Source organism: Tursiops truncatus, chromosome 8 (genome assembly GCF_011762595.2).
Source record: "Tursiops truncatus isolate mTurTru1 chromosome 8, mTurTru1.mat.Y, whole genome shotgun sequence".
Taxonomy (NCBI): domain Eukaryota; kingdom Metazoa; phylum Chordata; class Mammalia; order Artiodactyla; family Delphinidae; genus Tursiops; species Tursiops truncatus.
The window spans coordinates 96,827,010-96,846,918 of NC_047041.1; the positions used below are offsets into that span (position 1 = coordinate 96,827,010).

Consider the following 19,909-nt stretch of genomic DNA (forward strand, 5'->3'; position numbering starts at 1 on the left):
CTCCTGTTACCTAGGATTCCCAGGTTGGCAGGGATGTGGGGACACTAGCATACATGGAACAGGGTTCAAGCCAATTTTATTTGAATCCCCAAAAGATACTGAACCTCAGTTGACATCTGGGTTTCACAATACATTCCACCTCCTTTTCCCCACTCTTAAATTAGTAAGACTGATTTCTGTTACGATACAAGTAGGGTTTTGTCTAAAAACATAAAGGTAATTTGATTTTGATTGAAGAAAGCTGTATGGTCTTTCAGCCTTTAATTTTGTTTAATTGGCCATTTACATAGAAATAATAGCTCATGACTGCTTCAGAGCACATTTTGGGCCCTGGCCAATTGGAGCCTCCGCGCTCTCCCACAAAGTCGAGTGACTACTGCCTCCTCCCTATACTCAAACACCACATGCATTATTTCTCCAACATCATGTATTCAGAAAGGCAACATTCCCTGTAGAGCCTTGTAGGGAAAGTTTCTCCTGTTGAAATATGTCATTTTCACTGTCTGGCATTCAATGGTCCTTTCCATATGTGGGAACTCTCAAGACGGGAAGAATATAGAATCTAGCTCCCACTTCTGAAGTGAAAGAAGGTCCTATTTCCACCTCCCAGGGCTTTGTACAACAGAAATGTGGATGTAGGAGCTCAGTGGATGTAAGATATCCATGCTGGATGTAGTTAATATATCAAGAGATGTGGAATAGCTACGTTGCCAGACAGGTGAATGCTCCTGCTTAGGACTTGAGCTTCAGGGAATGATGGGAAGGTCTGGGATCAGTTAGAGATGATACACAGCTGGATGCTATAGAGGGGGGGTGTGGTGGCTAGTGCAGGTGGCTGTGTCCAGCAGCTGAGTTGTGTTGAAAGCTTGGGGCAGCAGTGCTAGCTGCAGCCATGGAGAGTGCCCAGAGGTGGTGCTTCCTATGGTGCTATCCTGCACAGACTACTCTTGTGGCAGGCTCTTAGCTGTGCCTTGCCTCTCTTGGTTCTTGTCCCGGCTGGGTTCTCTAGGCTTCTCTTCTATCTTATGGGCTACCAGATACTTTTCTAACAAATTACTTTTCTGCTTAGCTTAAGGACCCTAACTTGTGCAGAGACCTTGACATATTTATTCTTTAGCCTGTAGACCATTGGGTTCAGCATGGGGAACACAATGGTGTAGAACACAAAGAGGATCTTGTTACAGGCCGAGGCACTTTCAGGGTTGGATTGGACATATACAAGGAGCACAGACCCATAGAAAAAGGAGAGGGCAGTGAGGTGGGAGGCACAGGTGGAGAGGGCCTTGCGCTGGGCCTCCAAGGACCTCATCCTACAGATTGTGACCAGGATGTAGGCATTCGAGACCAAGATGACTGAGATTGTGGGGACAGTGACCAAGGCAGAAAAGACGAGCAAGATGACATTGGCCATGGTTGTCTCTGAGCAGGCCAGTTGGAGCATGGCGGGGTGGATATCACAGAAGTAGTGATCAATGATGTTGGGACCACAGTAGGGCAAGATGAAGGCATTCCCTGTCTGAACAGCTGAAATGAACACCCCAGCAGCATAGGTGACCACCACCAGCCAGACACACAAACGCTTGGACATGAGGGTGTGGTAGAGGAGAGGGGGGCAGATGGCCACGAATTGGTCATAGGCCATCATGGCCAGAAGCAGACACTCCCCTGTGCCATGGAGGATCATGAGGGCCGTCTGGACCACACAGCCCACGAAGGAGATGGACTGGTCAGTGGTGACGAAGTTGATCAGCAGCCTGGGAGTGAACACGGAGGCACTGCAGATGTCAAGGAAGGAAAGCACACCCAGGAGGAAGTACATGGGGGTGTGGAGGGTGGCACTGGCGTGGATCACATCTATCAGGCCCAGGTTGCCCACCAGAATCACAGAGTAGATCAGCAGGAAGATGGCAAAGAGGAGTTGAGTTGCTTTTGGTCTGTGCTATTTGTGAGGCCCAGCAGGATGAATCCCTTCACTGTGGTGTGCTTCTGACCCCAGGCCATTGAACTGGTATGTTTCTCACATGACAATGAAGAAGAGGAGGAGAAACAAGAATGGAGAAACAATAACATTCTCATCAAAGAGGTAGCCTTTAACATCTACTACAAGTGAAAAGTCACGTGTATCTCTGAGTGGTAGATTGTTCTCGAAATCCCACAGCAATCCCATGATGTCACAATCATGCTTGCGTGCTAAGTGTTCCCTGTCTCTCTTAGGATAATGTCTAAATTCTTTAATCTGCTAGATGTTCTCTTTGAAACACCTCCATGCTCCCCTGCTCTCAGTTTACCCTCTAGCAATTCTGAAAAACTTACTTCTACAAACATACAATGTTATTGCAGATGTCGGTGTCTTCACAAATTCAACATTTTCTTCTTGGAATGTCCTTGGGTCTCTCCAAATCCAGCTTAGAGGTCTGTTCCCTTCCTCTCTCCCCTGGATTTCACAAATACTCCTTTAGTTGAATTAATAACACCATATTTTAACATAAAGCCCATCCAATATTACTCAGCCATAAAAAAGAATGAAATAATGCCTTTTGTAGCAACATGGATGGACCTAGAGATTATCATACCAAGTGAAGGAAGTCAGAGAAGGACAAATACTATATGATATCGCTTATATGTGCAATGTAAAAGAAAACGAAACAAATGAACTTACTTACAAAACAGAAATAGAGTCATAGATGTAGAAAACAAACTTACGGTTACCGGGGGGAAAGGGAAAGGGAAGGATAAATTGCAAGATTGGGATTGACATATACACACTACTATATATAAAATAGATAACTAATAAGGACCTACTGTATAGCACAGGGAACTCTACTCAATACTCTGCAATGACCTATGTGGGAAAAGAACCTAAAAAAGAGTGGGGATATATATATATATATATATACACACACATATATATAACTGATTCACTTTGTTGTACATCAGAAACTAACACAATATTGTAAATCAACTATACTCCAATAAAAATTTTAAAAAATGCCCATCCATCTTTCCTATTGCATTTTTTTACTCCTAGTAGGAGGAGAGTTACTTAATATCTCAATAATTTGTGCCCTGATATCTATCACAGTGCCTCATGTCAATGAATGAATATAAATTAACTATAATTAGATAAGAAGGTCTTCCCACTCAGGTAATGTCAACTCAATCCTTTCGGTTGTTTTGGCCAAAACCTTCTAGCCATTTTTGACCTTTTTCCCCCACGACCCCTCATCGAATCCCTCAGCAAATCATTTTGGCTCTACCTTCAAAAGGTATACTGGTTTCTCACCCTCTTTTGAGAGGCGCCATCCTATCTTGCTTGGGTTATTGCAACTGGTCTTAGCTGGTGTCTTGTTTCTTTCTCATGAGGAGCAGCCAGGGTGATTCTGTTAACACCTGAAAGTCAGAACCCTCGCGGTGGCCCTCAAAGCCCACTCTGCTAGGCTGACCACTACTCTGACACCCTCTTCACCTCTCTGGCCTCTTCTCCTCCTCTCCCCACTCTCCCTAACCCTGCTCTAGCTACACGTCTCTCCTTACTCCTCTTAGGACACGCCAGGCATGAGTCAGGACCTCTGTGCTCACTGGCCCCTACCCTCGCTTTGCTTCAGTTAGCTGCCACATGGCTCCTTCTCTCTACTCCTTTAAGCTGTGGGTCAAATGTCACCTGCTTGTGCAGCCCTTCCTAAGCACCCTATTTAAAGGAAACTCTCTCCTACTCCAGCACTCACTATTCCCCTTCTCGGTTTGATCTTTTTTTCCTCGTAGGACTGATTCCCTCCTAACATGCTATATATGCATGACTGATTAGTTTATGATCTCTACCCTGACATTAGGATGCACGAACCGTGAAGCCAGGCATTTTTGTCAATTCTGTTCATTGCTGTATCTCCAGGGACTGGCACAATGTTGGCCCTCAGTAGACTTCCCTGGCGGTCCAGTGGTTAAGACTCTGCACTTCCACTGCTGGGGGCATGGGTTTGATCCCTCGTTAGGGAACTAAGATCCCGCATGCCGCGTGGCATGGCCAAAGAAAAAACATACAGAGTCTTATCAAGGCAAATCAGGCTGCAAAGAGGTTAGTTACTACCCAGATGGGTGAGTTTGGAATTCCACTTGCCCAAATCAGGTGACAAACATTGGAGAATAAGAATTGGGTAAGAAGTCCATAGCTTCAACCTAATCATGAGAAAACATCAGACAAACCCAAGTCGGGAAGCATTCCACACAATGCTTGACCAGTATGCCTCAAAACTGCCAACAGCAAAAATGACAAGAATGACCGGGAAACTGTCACAGATTGGAGGAGACTAAGAAAATTTAGCAACTCAATACAATGTGGTATCCTGGATTTAGAGACTGGAACAACAACAAAAAGGGACATTAGTGGAAAAACGGATGAAATCTAAATAAAACCTATAGTTTAGTTAACCCTATTGCACCAATTTTAATTTCTGATTTTCAACAGTTGTACTGTGGTCATGTAGAGAAAGATGGATGAAGGGTAGACAGGAACTCTCTGTACTAGGTTTATATCTCCCCTGTAAGTCTAAATTCTTTTAAACTAAAATGTTCAAAAAAAAAAAAAGAATTAGGTAAGAGTAGAATTGAAAGATGATGCACTGGGTTGTGAAACTCAATACCACTGGAAGCTGGGGCCTGCGGTACCTTGTTATAGCAGCAGAACCTGACTACAGGAGCTGATTAACATGAAGGATGCGCTGAACACTCGAGGGAGGAAGACCCATGTTCCCCTCTTCCAGTCTTGAAGTCGTAGCCCAAATCACTGACTCCACAACGCTCATCTCGAATCTTGGACAATCATTTGTAACTCCAGTTGCTGTGGGAGCCTCAGGGTGTCTTTTCAGATGGGTGTATGCTTTGCACCCTGCATTGATAATTGCGTGTAGGATCTATTTGTAAGATGACAAGTTTATGTGACAATTATACTATTTAATATGAACTTGAATACCTATTTGAATATATACATATTGCATCTGCATACTATTTAAGGTGCTTGAAACAATTAAGAGTGTCTAGTTAATTAGACTTGAAATATGGAGAATGATTAGCTAAACTGAATTAACTAAATCTATGTTCGATTAGACTCTGCTAAAATGCAGAACATTTGATTTACCAAAAATAAACATTTTGATTTAGTAATTTTCAGGAGTTGTTTAAATGTTTATGAAGGCAGTTGAAGGGCTTGGAAATCAGGTACATTAAATTTGTGATTGTAGTTTAAAAAGTTTAAGAGCATTTAATCAATCATGTTTTATAAATAGTGTTTAAATGTTTAGGAGAATTTGCTCCTATAGGGTTTCTTTTTGTGACTTTACTTTGAATTATTTAAGAGAATTTGATTTTAAACAGCACTTAAGTTATTTGGGGGAATTTAATCTGTTAGATTTTTGGGCAAAGGAAGCATTAACCAAAGATCAAGTGTGATTGTTTAGAAGTTTTTTTCAAATTAATTAATTTATTTACCATTGGCAGTGTTGGGACTTTGTTGCTGAGCACAGGTTTTCTCTAGTTGCGGCAAGTGGGGCTATTTGTTGTGGTGCAGTTTCTTCTCATTGTGGTGGCTTCTCTTGTTGTGGAGCACAGGCTCTAGGCACACGGGCTTCGGTAGTTGTGGTGTGTGGGCTCAGTAGTTGTGGCGCACGGGTTTAGTTGCTCCGTGGCATGTGGGATCTTCCCGGACCAGGGCTCGAACCCGTGTCCCCTGCATTGGCAGGAGAATTCTTAACCACTGCGCCACCAGGGAAGCCCCGATTGTTTTAAATTTTAACAAACATTACTAGATATATAATTAAATTTATTATATTTAGAAATTGCATTTAACGGCCTAAGAAAAACTAGAAATTGCATTTAATGGCCTAGGAAAAACTAAGTTCCAAATTTACAACTCAGTAGAAAAATACTTGAAAAATAAAGAGTGGAAAAAAAGTGAGAATCTCAGGGTCCCAATTCCGTGAGGCCAATTTCTCACCATAGGACAATGTAGATGCTCGTTCAATTTTATTATTATTATGATGTTAATCCACCAAAGAGTTTCAGGTATCAGCTCACTTTAGTCACACAGTGTTTGGAGACTGTGTCACTCCAGTTGGTGGTCAACTTTTTAGACTTATCAACCAGTAAAGATCACAAATCCACAAAAAATAAATTTACAGATTAAGATATAATCAATTAATAAACGGTTTTAGATAATCCTTTCCATGTACAAAAGATCTGGACATTAAAAAAAGTTGCCTGTAACCCAGCACATTGCGGGAGCTGAAATACTTGTGGATTTGAATGTACTGATGGGGAGAAACAGGAAGGAGCCACAGGACTGAGAACCTGGAGAACCTAATTCCCTGAGGAGTGGCGCTCAGGGAGTTCTCCCGGGAGCTCCTCGATGGGGGTATGGTTCCAGTTCCACACTTGGTGATGTGACACTGGCAAGTCACTTGGAGAAAGCTGGGTCCTACGTACTCATCAAAGTGCAAAGGACAAGTCTTGGCTGGGCTTTTGGGATTCAGAGATGGTAAAAACAGAGGTGCTTTGAAAAGAATGAGGTGCTTATAATAATCCTGGGTGATGGTGGAGGGAGGAAGACATATTAGGATGGAGGAAACAAATATTTGTTGAGCCTCTGCTCTGTGCTCTTCTCCAGGCTAGGTGTTCCCCTCCATCCCGACCTCATCTGAGAGGTGAGTAACCTGCCTGAGGTCCCAAATGGATGAACTGATATTTGAAGCTGGATGGCTCTAGGGAGAGCAACTGGCATAACCCCCTCTTCATCGGAGGGAATCATAGCCTCAGGAAAGAAGGTAAGTAACACGAGCTAGGGAAATTACTTAATGAGAATCAAGAGATCATATAGGGTAACCAGAGAAGAACAGTGAGACCCAATAGTTCAGGCAGCCTGAATCAGATGTCTAAACCAGAAATAACTCGGGAGAACAGAACATGTCCTAAGTATAGTATGAGGTCCGTATAAGAGGACTTTTTAAAGGAAGTAATTGTTCTCCCACCTGGTTTCCAGTCACAGATTCTAGCGCAGCCATCCAATTATAGGAGGATCCTAAACTCTCACCGTTCACCCAGCCTCCGAGGGTGATCCAGGTGTGCAGAATTTCTGCCACCTGCAGAGGACTCAGACTGTCAATTCTTGACCTCAGTGGCAGGTCTCTTGGTTTCCAGAAGGGAAATCAGGACCCCCAGAGCATCCAGACTGAGCGCACACCTTTCACGGTCTCCCCAGCAATGACACAAGGCAATGCTACTCTGATCCTTGTTCTGAGAACTAACTCAGCTGGGGACTCACCAAGCGGGTACGTGAAAATGTTGAGTGATTCAATTTCATTGAATTTTTGGGTGGGTGGAGGTATAGAAATAAGAACAAGGGGATTGTCTTTCAATTTTAGTTTTTGTTTTTGAGTGGAACTGTGTTTCTATGGCACAAAATTCAGAAGGGACTACACTGAAAATAAGTCCTCCCATCCTGCCCCTTCTGATTCCCCAGTCACTCACCTCTCTTCCTCAGAAGCTACCAGTTTCCTGTGTATTTTTCTGTTGTTAGTCATTGCTTACATGAGCAATACGTGTACGTATATACCCTCCTTTCTCTTTTAAAAGATACAAATGGTAGCAAACTATAAACATTGTTCTGCATCTTGTTTTTCTTTTTAAACAACCTATTTTGGAGATCTTTCAATGTCAGTGATTAAATGCTGCTCATTTTTTCCCCCAAAAGATATTTCATGAACCTCTCTTTTAAGAAGTCTCCTAATGAGGGATATTTAAGTTATTGCTTCTCTTCTACAGTTACCAACAGCGCCTATCTTGAAGCAACTTTGGGTTAAAACAATTTGGAATCCAGAGCCATGAAACCTCCAATAAAAATATTAGTGTGCAAACCTCTGACTTGGTTTTCATGCAGAGAACTCGCAGCCTTGCTGGACTTTCCTACATTTCCTTTTTGGGGGAGAAGAAAATTTGTGGTTCTCAAAGGGACGCTGCCTGGTTTTCTCTTGCTTCATTTTTTTTCCCTCCTGGCCAGATGGCACTGATATTCACAAGCTGTGGTCACTGATCTTTAGCACCTGGTTACCAAAGAGAGATGCGCACCTGTAGCATCACAGGGTGCTCCTTAGAAACGCAGAGTCTGGTTCCTCCCAGCCCTCCTCCTGAATCAGATCTGCATTTTAACAAGATTCACAGTTGATTCCTATTCTGGTTAGAGTTTGAGACACTCTGACTAGCAACCCGAACGGATCCAGCGCTTGCGTGAATTGGATGCTGGTGGAGAACGACAGAGGTGAGGGGGGTCCTGGTCCCCATTTGTAAGATTCTGTGTTGAGGCTGATTCAGAAAGTGACCACACATTTGGTGGGAACATCTGAAAGTGACTTGGGAGGGCTGATGGGGCAATTGTCACGAAGGTAGAGGATTTGCTGAAGGGGAAAGCCCCTGAGAACTAGACATCCTCCTTCTAGCCTGGATGAAAAGATGTCAGAGAGAACCCTGGCCATGGGAGGGTCTCCTACCTTGCACAGGAGGAAAATTCACTGTCTTCCTTATGGGATTTTCCTGGTTTGTATATGTGTCCAAAGAAAAGCAATTAGCAGTTGATTGAACTAGCTTTTTTTTTTTTTTAAATACATTTTTATATAAGTGAGTAGAAGAGAAGTATTGAACTTAAAAACCAAGCCTAGGGGTTGCCTCACTGATGGGATGTCAGAGGACAACATATGGGTGCAGAGGCCTAGAGCCCAGGAGGACATGCAGACTTTGAATGTCGGGCCTCAAGAGTCAAGCTCCACGGAGTAATGGCGGACATCTAAGTGGCCTACAAGAGCTGGGGGACAGAGAGATTCTACACCATTCTTCCCTCGCCCACCCCCAACTATTGCAAATGCACTACCAAAGGGCAAACCTTTCATTGCCTTTCAGAAGGGTTTCTTTAGTCCACTGCTGGAGCCTGGGGCTGGTGGCTTGTTTCTGGGAAGCACTATTGCCTAGCAGTTAAGAACATGGGCCCTGGGATTGGCCAGATCTGGATTTGAATCCCAGCGCCAGCCCTTACTCGTTTTGTGGCCCTGGGCAAGTGATTCAACCTCATTCAGTTTTGTCTTCTGCAAATTGGAGATAATAGTACCTACCCTTAGGGTTGCTGTGAGGATTAAATAAGATGATGCATTTGAAGCCCTTGTCAGCGTGTTTGGCAGAGAGTAATACTGACGGTCCCTGACTTACGATGATTTGACTTGACAGTCCCTGACTTACGATGATTTGACTTAAGATTTTTGAACTTTATGATGGTGCAAGAGCAATACACATTCAACGGAAACCATACTTTGAGTTCTGAATGTTGATCTTTTCCCAGGCTAGTAACGTGCTGTAAGATACTTTCTCCTGATTCTGGGCCGTGGCAGCAATCACAAAACAACCGATACACTTAAAACAATTCTGTACCCAGACAACCATTCGGTTTTTCGCTTGCAGTACAGTGTTCAATACATTACATGAGCTATTCAACACTTTATTATAAAATAGGCTTTGTGTTAGATGATTTTGCCCAAAGGTAGGCTAATGTTCTGAGCACGTTTAAGGAAGGCGGGGCTAAGCTATGATGTTCAGTAGGATGGGTGTATTTTTTTTTTTTTTTTTTTTTTTGCGGTGCGCGGGCCTCTCAGTGTTGTGGCCTCTCCCGTTGCGGAGCACAGGCTCCGGACGCGCAGGCTCAGCGGCCATGGCTCACGGGCCCAGCCGCTCCGCGGCATGTGGGATCTTCCCGGACCGGGGCACGAACCCGCGTCCCCTGCATCGGCAGGCGGACTCTCAACCACCGTGCCACCAGGGAAGCCCTAGGATGGGTGTATTAAATGCATTTTCAACTAATGATATTTTCAACTTACGCTGGGTTCATTGGGACTAACCTTATTGTTAATCGAGGAACACCTGCATTCAGTGCTTGTTATTAATTCTAAACGGGGGCTGGAGGGTAACTGGGGAGAAGGGAAGCACAGGAGAAGAGGTGAGGGTCATCTGTGAGCACACTGACCTGTGGAGAAGCAGGGACAATCTCCCCCTGAATCCAGCTTCCAGAGACCCCCGGGAGTGACTTTCCTTCCCTGTGCTGTTGGCTGCATCCAGCCAGCTCCAGGGGTGGGTGTTCTCAGACCATCCTGTTGGACCTTTGGATCTCTCCTTCCTCTGAAACCTTCTGGATGAGCTCTTACCTGGTCTTTCCACCTGGGCCTGTGAGAATTGCCTTATTTTATTTTTTTAAAATATCTTTATTGGAGTATAATTGCTTTATAATGGTGTGTTACTTTCTGCTGTATAACAGAGTGAATCAGCTATACGTATACATATATCCCCGTATCTCCTCCCTCTTGCATCTCCCTCCCACCCTCCCTATCCCACCCCTCTAGGTGGACACAAAGCACCGAGCTGATCTCCCTGTTCTATGCGACTGCTTCCCACTAGCTATTTTACGTTTGGTAGTGTATATAAGTCCATGCCACTCTCTCACTTCGTCCCAGCTTACCCTTCCCCTCCCTGTGTCCTCAGGTCCATTCTCTACGTCTGCGTCTTTATTCCTGTCCCACCCCTAGGTTCTTCAGAACCTTTTTTTTTTTTTTTTAGATTCCATATATATGTATTAGCGTACGGTATTTGTTTTTCTCTTTCTGACTTACTTCACTCTATATACAGTCTCTAGGTCCATCTACCTCACTACAAATAACTCAATTTCGTTTCTTTTTATGACTGAGTAATATTCCATTGTATATATGCCACATCTTCTTTACCCATTCATCTGTCGATGGACACTTAGGTTGCTTCCATGTCCTGGCTATTGTAAATAGAGCAGCAATGAAACATTGTGGTACATGACTCTTTTTGAATTATGTTTTTCTCAGGGTATATGCCCAGCAGTGGGACTGCTGGGTCACATGGTAGTTCTATTTTTGTTTTTTTGAGGAACCTCCATATGTTCTCCATACTGGCTGTATCAGTTTACGAGAATCGCCTCATTTTAGATTGTCCCAGGGGCTGAACAGGAAACCAGTGATGGGTCGTCGAGGGCGCACAGAGAATGGTACCTGGAGATGGAGATTCTTTCGGTGCATGAGGTCTGGTGGGCCTCCTGGCACAGGGTTGGCCCTCTTCATTTACCAAGTCTATTCCCTGAGGGCCTCTACCTTAAGTTTAATGAGTGTGAGGCTCCAGAGAGACACGTAGCCCATGAGCAGTGCCCAGAAATTCATCAGAGAATGCTCAAACAACACCACCTCCCTAGGGGTTTGAGGCAATTGTTTTTTTCTCTCACAAACAGCAGAGAGGTTGTTAGTGATCTTTTCCTCTTTCTCATAAGAGAAATCTGAGACCCAATAAGGCTCACTAATTTTTTTTCTGACCCCACAGCAAATCACTGGTAATATTAATAACTACCATTGGTATCATTTAGCTTGCATGTATGTCACTTCATTTTGTCTCCATACAAATCCTCAGAGGCCTGAAAAGCAAACATTATTGTCCACATATTATGGAAGGGAAAAACAGAGGCTCAGGGAAGTGATATGACTAGCCCAAGGTGATAGCCGGTAAGTGGCATGGTCAGGACCAAAGCCAGGCTCTTCTAGAATTTGATCTCTGCTTCCTTCACAGCTCCCAGCCTCTAGGAGTTCAGTCATCTTGGAATGACTTGATATTACTGGTCTAGTTTAGAGAAATAATCCAAAATGTTTTTCAGGAGAGGCATAAACAAATTCAACGTCATACTCTGTGCCACAGCCCCACTGTCCTTGATAACGTTCCTGTCCAGCTAGTTAGCAGCAGATTCTTTTTTTTTGTAAATAAAGTTTTATTGGAACACAGCCAACACAGCTAAACCCATTCATTTACATATTGTCTATGGCTGCTTTCCTGTTACAAGGACAGAGTTGCAGAGTTGCAACAGACATCACACAGCCCACAAAGCCTAAAATATTTACTATCTGGACCTTTACAGAAAAAGTTTGCCAGCCGCTGCTGTTAACCATAGCAACAATCTATCTGTCAAAAGTCCAGAGGCCTCGGCGTACAATCCATGGAGGGTTAGAAAGACCTTCAGGATGGAATCATCAGTGACAAGACCCATCCTCTCATCCTTTACTCGCTGCCTCTGACCTTTCGCATTTGGAATCATCCTTTCCTATTGGCTCAAGAATCACTCAGCTTCTCAGTGCCTCAGTTTCCCCAGCCACAAGTGGGGAGAGCAGCAGCATTTCCCTGGTAGAATTTCTGCGACATATAAATGAGCTCTGTTAGATAAAAGGCTCACGACAGCTTAGCACAGAGTCAACACTCAGTGAATACTTATTTCCCTCTTTCCTCAGGCCTCTAACCCACGAGGTTATTCTGCAACTTCAGGCGGCCCTGGTACCTGGAGGATGCACCTGTCACCCACCTGTCATTCAACGGACCATAGGCCAAGGTATGGAAAGGACTCTGCTTTATTTTTTAATTTTTATTAAAAACTTTTTTGTTGTGGTAATAAAAGTCACATAATATAAACCATACTATTTTAACATGTTTAACTGTACAGTTCAGTGGCACTAAGTACAGTCACGTACAGTCTCACCATCACCCGTCTCCTGAATTTTTCCCCTTCCTAACCTGAGACTCTGTCCCCATTAAACACTAACTCCCCGTTCCCCCTCCCCACTCCCATCCCCACTCCCTGTCCCCTGGCATCTACCAATGTACTTTCTGACTCTACGAATTTGACTATTCTAGGTACCCCGTATAAGTGGAATCAAACAGTATTTGTCTACACCTAATGTATATTGGAATGCATTTTTAAGGTTAACTTAGTATATGACCTGGCAGCAGATTCTGAAAACAGGATCCCTACTCTTTTCCCTCCAGAATTGTGTCCCGCAGGACTGGGATTCTCTTTGTCATAGAACCTGCAGCCTGTTGCTGAATCCCAAACGGGTGTCTGCACCCTGGACCCCCCAGTGTCGCTTGTAGTCCTGGGTTCTCTCTGCCTGCACTTCCCTGCATTTTTCTTCCACCTCTGGCTCAGTACCACATCTCACAGCTTCGGGACACCTCGGTCACACGTCCTTCTTTGTGACTGTCACCTCCTGGGGCGCTCCAGTGATACTGACTGCTTGTTCCAACTTAGCCGTGTCATTGTCGCAGGCCTGGGGCTTTCCTGGGTGGCCAGCCTTCTGTTCTTGCAGCTGCTGCCCCTGAATCTGTCTCCTGTCACCTGAGCTATCCCACCTGTTTCTCCCTGTGAATTTCTGTGGCTTCAGTTCCTGTTTCTTTCTATTTAGCCCTAGGTATCTGAGTCATGCCTGAGTGGCCCTGAGATGCGACAGCTCTTGACTTTCTCCATCTTGAGGCTTAGGTTGAACATCCTTCTGACAGAGGGACTTGCAATGCATGTCTGTATTATTTAAGAATAATTCTACCACAGGGAGTAAGAGAAAGTATGGATGAAGCAAAGGAGCTTGCAAGAAAGGAAGTAGAGAACGTGTGTGATGAATATTTATAGGAAGGCGTGAAGGGACCAAGAAGCGGTACATATTTATGAAGCAATGAGGCAGTTTCACAAAACACTCACTATGCATGAGCTTTTAAATTGGCACCGTTGGGTGATGCCCATTTTTGGTCCCACTTGTTTTCTGCCCAGGGCATGGAGATAAAAGGCACCATTGCTTAGCAGGTCACTGGGGAGCTAGAGCTACGGGCAAGGCTTACTTGCCCCTGTGTTTTTCTGATGGGACACCTGTTGGCTCCAGGCACCTTCCGTCCTCTGACACCCTTTGTTTACCCTCAACTCAATGTTCTCATGACCATAGATCAGCAGGAAAACTGATGTGGCAGAGAGAGAGACAGAGACAGGGCGAGAGATGGAGAAACACGCGCACACACTGTGGAACACGGGATTCAGGTAGTGTAGTTCTTTCACCCTGCTTGAATCATTTCCTAAATTTGTCTCTTTCCTCTTGATTCTCCCTGTATTTCTGTTACTGATTTAATAAACCATTTGATTTGAGCATCTTAATTTGGTCCATGAGCCTTTCTGCTCTGTGACCTCCCTGGTTGTGCCCTAGGAGGCTGCCGTTGCATCAGGTAACTTCCCACAGAGCAGGTCCACTTTAATTCCATCCTATAAGCCATAGCAGGTTGTGTCTCATCAGTAATTTTATGTAAGGGGGGGGATGAGGCAGCTTTGCACATGAAGAAAATGGCACGGAGTTGAGAGAGAGAGAGAGATCGGAAGTGAACCCTGGGCTCTCTGCCCCAAGGTTGTTTGGGGGACAGTTTTGCTGTGGCTGGCAGGTCTATCTCTGTTGGCTCTCAATTTTTCCATCCAACTCTAGCCTGGTGCTCAGAATCTTAGCTTCTTCTCATTCTACTGAATTCTTTGTTCTGAGTCTGAGAAGCCTGCTTCTTTCTCTACATTTGGGTTTCCTGAGGAAGAGACTGAGGACTTGGAAGAGCCAATAAGAATGGGTTACGTGGGCTTCCCTGGTGGCACAGTGGTTGAGAGTCCGCCTGCCGATGCAGGGGATACGGGTTCGTGCCCCGGTCCAGGAAGATCCCACATGCCGCGGAGCGGCTAGTCCGGTGAGCCATGGCCGCTGAGCCTTGCGCGTCCGGAGCCTGTGCTCCGCAACGGGAGAGGCCACAACAGTGAGAGGACCGCATACCGCAAAAAAAAAAAAAAAAAAAAAAAAAAAAAAAGAATGGGTTACGTGGGGATGCTACTCCAAGGTGAAGATATAAGGGGTTGGCCCCTCTGCTAAGCAATTGGAGACCCTTAGTCTCCTGCTCCACCGGGAAATTATTATGCAAAACAGAGTTTTTTGGCAGATAGCTTGTTTGTGTAAAGGAAATCCAGTCTCCGGACTCCTGAAGCTGGGATGGAGCCCTGGAATAGAGAACTTTGTGGAGGGTGTGGAGAAGGCATGGGAGGGAATACCCTGGTGGTCCAGTGGTTAGGACTCCATGTTTTCACTGCTACGGGCCCAGGTTCGATCCCTGGTTGGGGAAGTAAGACCCCGCAAGCCGCAAGGCACCTCCAAAAAAAAAAAGGAAAAAAAAAACAAGAGAGAGAAGGCATGGGAGGCACTCTGGAGAAATCCAACAAATCCCATCTGCAGGGCTGGAGTCTCGTGTGTCCTGTGGGTCCTGACTCTCTGGCCTACTATCAGATATCATCCCCATCCTTCTCAAACATCTCATTCATTGTTGCATGATACTGCACAGGGACATACAATGGCCCTCTGAAGTTTTACTGACTAACCTGAACAGGCTGAAAAACAGAATGGTTTTATTTTTCTTCTAATCATGACCTTCAACCTACTCTGATAGAATTTTCTTCCTACCCCTAGATGATATCTTGGCCACGTATAATCATTTTCAAGTATAAAAGCAAAGGCTCAAAGTAGCTTAATTATTCACCCCCATTCCTCACCTCTTTCTGTGTCCATGCTCCTTTCTCTGAGAAATTTAGGACAACTGCAGGAGTTTAGTCAACTACACAGGAAGAGGACACAGTTTTCACACAAGACTGTCCAAGAGTTCTGACACCAACCTCAAGGGCTTAGGGTCCAGCTACAAAGTTAGAGAGAAGAGTCCGTACGAACCACCCTCACTTCTGTACCAACTGCAAATTCGAGGGGTTCCCAAACCTACCCTCAGATTAGATCATTCTTTACAGAACTCACAGAACACACTGAAAACTTATACTCAGGGTTATGGTGTATTACAGTGAAAGGATGCAGATTAAACTTGGCCAAGGGAAGGGACACAGAGGGCAGAGTCTGAGAGGGCTCCAAGTGCAAAGCATCTGTAGTCCTCAGGACATGTTACTCTCCGGACATTGATGGGTGACAAGAGTTGCCAAACAGAGACGCTCACGTGGTTTTGATGCCCAGAAATTTTATTGGAGAATTTTTTTTTAAATATAGTTGATTTACAATATTATGTTAGTTTCAGCAAAGTGATTCAGTTATACATATTTATTATCTATCTATCTATCTGCATATTTATTATCTATCTATTCTTTCCATTACAGATTATTACAAGATATTGAATATAATTCCCTGTGCTATACCGTAGGTCCTTGTTGTTTATCTTTTTTTTTTTTTTGCGTTATGCGGGCCTCTCACTGTTGTGGCCTCTCCTGTTGCGGAGCACAGGCTCCGGACGCGCAGGCTCAGCGGCCATGGCTCAGGGGAGCAGCCGCTCCGCGGCATGTGGGGTCCTCCCAGACCGGGGCATGAACCCGCGTCCCCTGCATCGGCAGGCGGACTCTCAACCACTGTGCCACCAGGGAAGCCCTGTTTATCTATTTTATATATAGTAGTGTGTTGTCTGTTAATCTCAAATTCCTAATTTATCCCTCCCCCTCCCCCTGCACCCTTTCCCCATTGGTAACTACAAGTTTGTTTTCTATGTCTGTGAGTCTATTTCTGTTGTGTAAATAAGTTCATTTGTATCATTTCTTTTTAGATTCCACATATAAGTGATATCATATGATATTTGTTTTCCTCTGTCTAACTTCATTTAGTATGATAATCTCTAGGTCCATCCGTGTTACCACAGATGGCATTATTTCATTCTTTTTTATGGCTGAGTAATATTCCATTATACATATCACATCTTCTTTATCCATTCCTCTGTTGATGGACACTTAGGTTGCTTCCATGTCTTGGCTATTGTAAATAGTGCTACTCTGAACATTGGGGTGCATGTATTTTTTCGAATTATAGTTTTGCCTGGATATATGTCCAGGAGTGGGATTGCTGGATCATATGGTAGCTAGCTCTATTTTTAGTTTTTTTAAAGGAATCTCCATACTGATCTCCGTAGTGGCTGCACCAATTCACATTCCCACCAACAGTGCCGCAGGGTTCCCTTTTCTCCACACCCTCTCCAGCATTTATTATTTGTAGACTTTTTGATGATGACCATTCTGACTGGTGTGAGGTGATACCTTAATGTAGTTTTGACTTGCATTTCTCTAATAATAATTAGCAATGTTGAGCGTCTTCTCATGTGCCTGTTGACCATCTGTATGTCTTCTTTGGAGAAATGTCAATTTAGGTCTTCTGACTTTTTCACTTTCTTAATGATGTCTTTTGAAGAATAGATGTTCTTCATTTTTAATGAAGTCTATATAAAATTTAAAATGTGCTTGTCTCTTTCCACAAAATTCTGCTGGGATTTGGATTGGAATTATATTGACTCAGTAGATGAATTTGGGGGAAAACTGATATCCTTCCAATACTGAATATATTGAACATGAGCATAGTGTATCCATGAGCATAGTGTATTTAGGTTTTCTTTAATATATTGAAGTCATATGTTGTAGTTTTCTCTTAGGGGTCATACACTTTTTTTTTTTTTTGCGGTACGCGGGCCTCTCACTGTTGTGGCCTGTCCCGTTGCGGAGCACAGGCTCTGGACGCGCAGGCACAGCGGACATGGCTCACGGGCCCAGCCACTCCGCGGCATGTGGGATCTTCCCGGACTGGGGCACGAACCCGCGTCCCCTGCACCGGCAGGCGGACTCCCAACCACTGCGCCACCCGGGAAGCCCCATACACATTTTTTGGTTATATTTATTTCTAGGTATTTTAAGTCTTTAATTTGCAACAGTTAGCAATTTCATCTTCTTATTGTTTGTATTGCTAACATATAGAAATTCAATTAAGCTTTGAATGTTGTTCTTGTATACAGTGACCTTGCTCAATTCACAGTAGTTTACCTGTAGATTCCTTTGGGATTTCAATGTACGCCACCACATCCACAAATGATGACTGTGTATTTTAATATTTATTACAGTGTCTTGGATCTCCAATACAATGTGGAATATAATGCTGTGTGGGTGGGCATCCTTATCTTGTTCCCCATCTCAGGAGGAATGCCTTTAATATTTTATCATTAAGTATGATGTTTGCTGTGGTTTGTTTTTTGTTCTGGTAGATATGCTTTATCAGATTAAGGAAATGCCTTTTTATTACTAGCTTGTTACAGTTTAAGAAAAAACTCACAAATAAGCATTACATTTTATCAAGTACATTGTTCTACATTTACTGAGTTGATCATATAATCTTCCTTTATATATTCTGAAAAAGGGGTCAATTACTTTGATTGATATTCTAATATTAAAGTAATCTTTTTATATTCCCAGAATAATTACAGGAATTAATCCAGGAACACAAAATTGAGATGTGTAACCCTTCTATACATCACTGGATTTAATTTGATTTGTGCATCTATTATCTATAATTTTCCTTTCTTCTATGTTTTTGTGACATGATGGATTCAGGTTTTGCTGCCTTGTAAAAGAGTTGGGAGACGATCTCTCTCATTGTTTCCTTGAATGTTTGGAAATTTTCACTTGTGAAGCCATCCTGGGTATGGTGTCTTCTTTGTGGGAAGGTTTTTCAGTTTCTTGATAAGTTATAGGACTTTATACGTTCTTACTCTTCCTGTTCAGTTTTCGTAAGTTTGGTAGACATCAGAGATGCCGATGTAAAGTTCACATGGGCTTCATTCCTACATCTATAGGTGGAAGGAACCCTAGATGTGGGTGAGGAATCCCAATTGTGACTAAAGGTCTCAGATCAGTGTTTTGTTGGCGTTTTGCAGGTAATTATAATGGGTGGGAGAGGGGCAAGGGTATACAACTGTGTATTAGGATTAAATTATGCATCTGAAATTGCTCCGTGTCTCTGATAAGGTTAGGAAACAATAACCCTAAGGATGCAGCTTTATTCTGCATGTTTGGAGCCACAATGGGCCTGGGAGATGGACACAAACAACCTGATGTTTTTAACAATGCTTTAAAAATTCCCTTGTTTTTCAGTGATGGCATAAGCCCATATCAATTAGACCATATAGAAAATTAGAGATTCTTTTGAAAGTCATTAAGTCTAGGTCTCCATTAGGATAATTTCTTGAATCAGCAAGTAAAGCCCCACTGGAGGTTTAGCTGAATGGCCATATGGCATTGAATAGAGAAAATCTGTGACCTGGAGGTCTGCATAAAAATATTATGAATATAGAGCAAAGGAAGTCATCTTATAATTTTTTGAATTTCCTACAACTGATTGAAGAAGCCATGAAGGTCAGGATAAAGAATTCCCACCCCTTGGAAATGGGTGGATAATCAGGGGAGACTGGCTGATTAATCAGTTTTAATAATTTCTATGGAGGGACAGAAGGAGTGACAATGGGGCAGGTAGTGAAGGGTATATGCAAAGGGTAATGGTAATAACTGACCATAGAATCTAACCTGGGTGAGGAGGGAAGTGAGGCCATATGGAGGTCGAGAGACCTTGTAAATGTGGTAGGACGGTGAACTCTAGGTCTTAGGGGGTGATTAGAATTGGAGTACTGGAAGTATAGGCTAAAAAGATGGGAAGTGTTGGAAGGCTTAAAGCTGAGATTATGGAGGGGTTTTTATTGGTAGTGTCAAAGTCTATGGCATGATCATGGCAATGAACAGCTAAGAATAATGGGATAGAAGAAGGAGGTCAGGAGCTGGATGGTCAGGGTACTAGAAGGATCAGTTATGATGTTGTTCTCAAACTTTGCTGCATATTATAATCATCTAGGGAATTAAAAAAAATTGAAGCCTTGGTCTCCCTGGACCAACTTAAACAGTATCTCTGTGGGTTAGATCCTATTACAGGTATTTTTAAAAAAAATTAATTAATTTATTTTTTGGTTGTGTTGGGTCTTTGTTGCTGTGCGTGGGCTGTCTCTAATTGAGGTGAGTGGGGGCTACTCTTCGTTGTGGTGCACGGGTTTCTCATTGCGGTGGCTCTCTTGTTGCAGAGCACGGGCTCTAGGTGCGCGGGCTTCAGTAGTTGTGGCACGTGGGCTCAGTAGTTGCAGCTCGCGG

The 19,909-nt window shown here is 43.6% G+C and overlaps 1 long non-coding RNA gene and 1 pseudogene across 1 annotated transcript; one reads left to right on the forward strand and one right to left on the reverse strand.

Annotated features, from left to right (window-relative positions):
- Nucleotides 1-1,045: 1,045 nt before the first annotated feature.
- LOC141279280 (olfactory receptor 5P55-like) lies at nucleotides 1,046-2,001 on the reverse strand (annotated as a pseudogene).
- A 3,877-nt stretch (nucleotides 2,002-5,878) lies between these two features.
- LOC141279281 (uncharacterized) lies at nucleotides 5,879-7,869 on the forward strand. The gene is made up of 3 exons (XR_012333252.1): nucleotides 5,879-6,812; nucleotides 7,164-7,316; nucleotides 7,810-7,869. It is a non-coding gene; the product is annotated as an uncharacterized lncRNA (long non-coding RNA).
- Nucleotides 7,870-19,909: the final 12,040 nt, after the last annotated feature.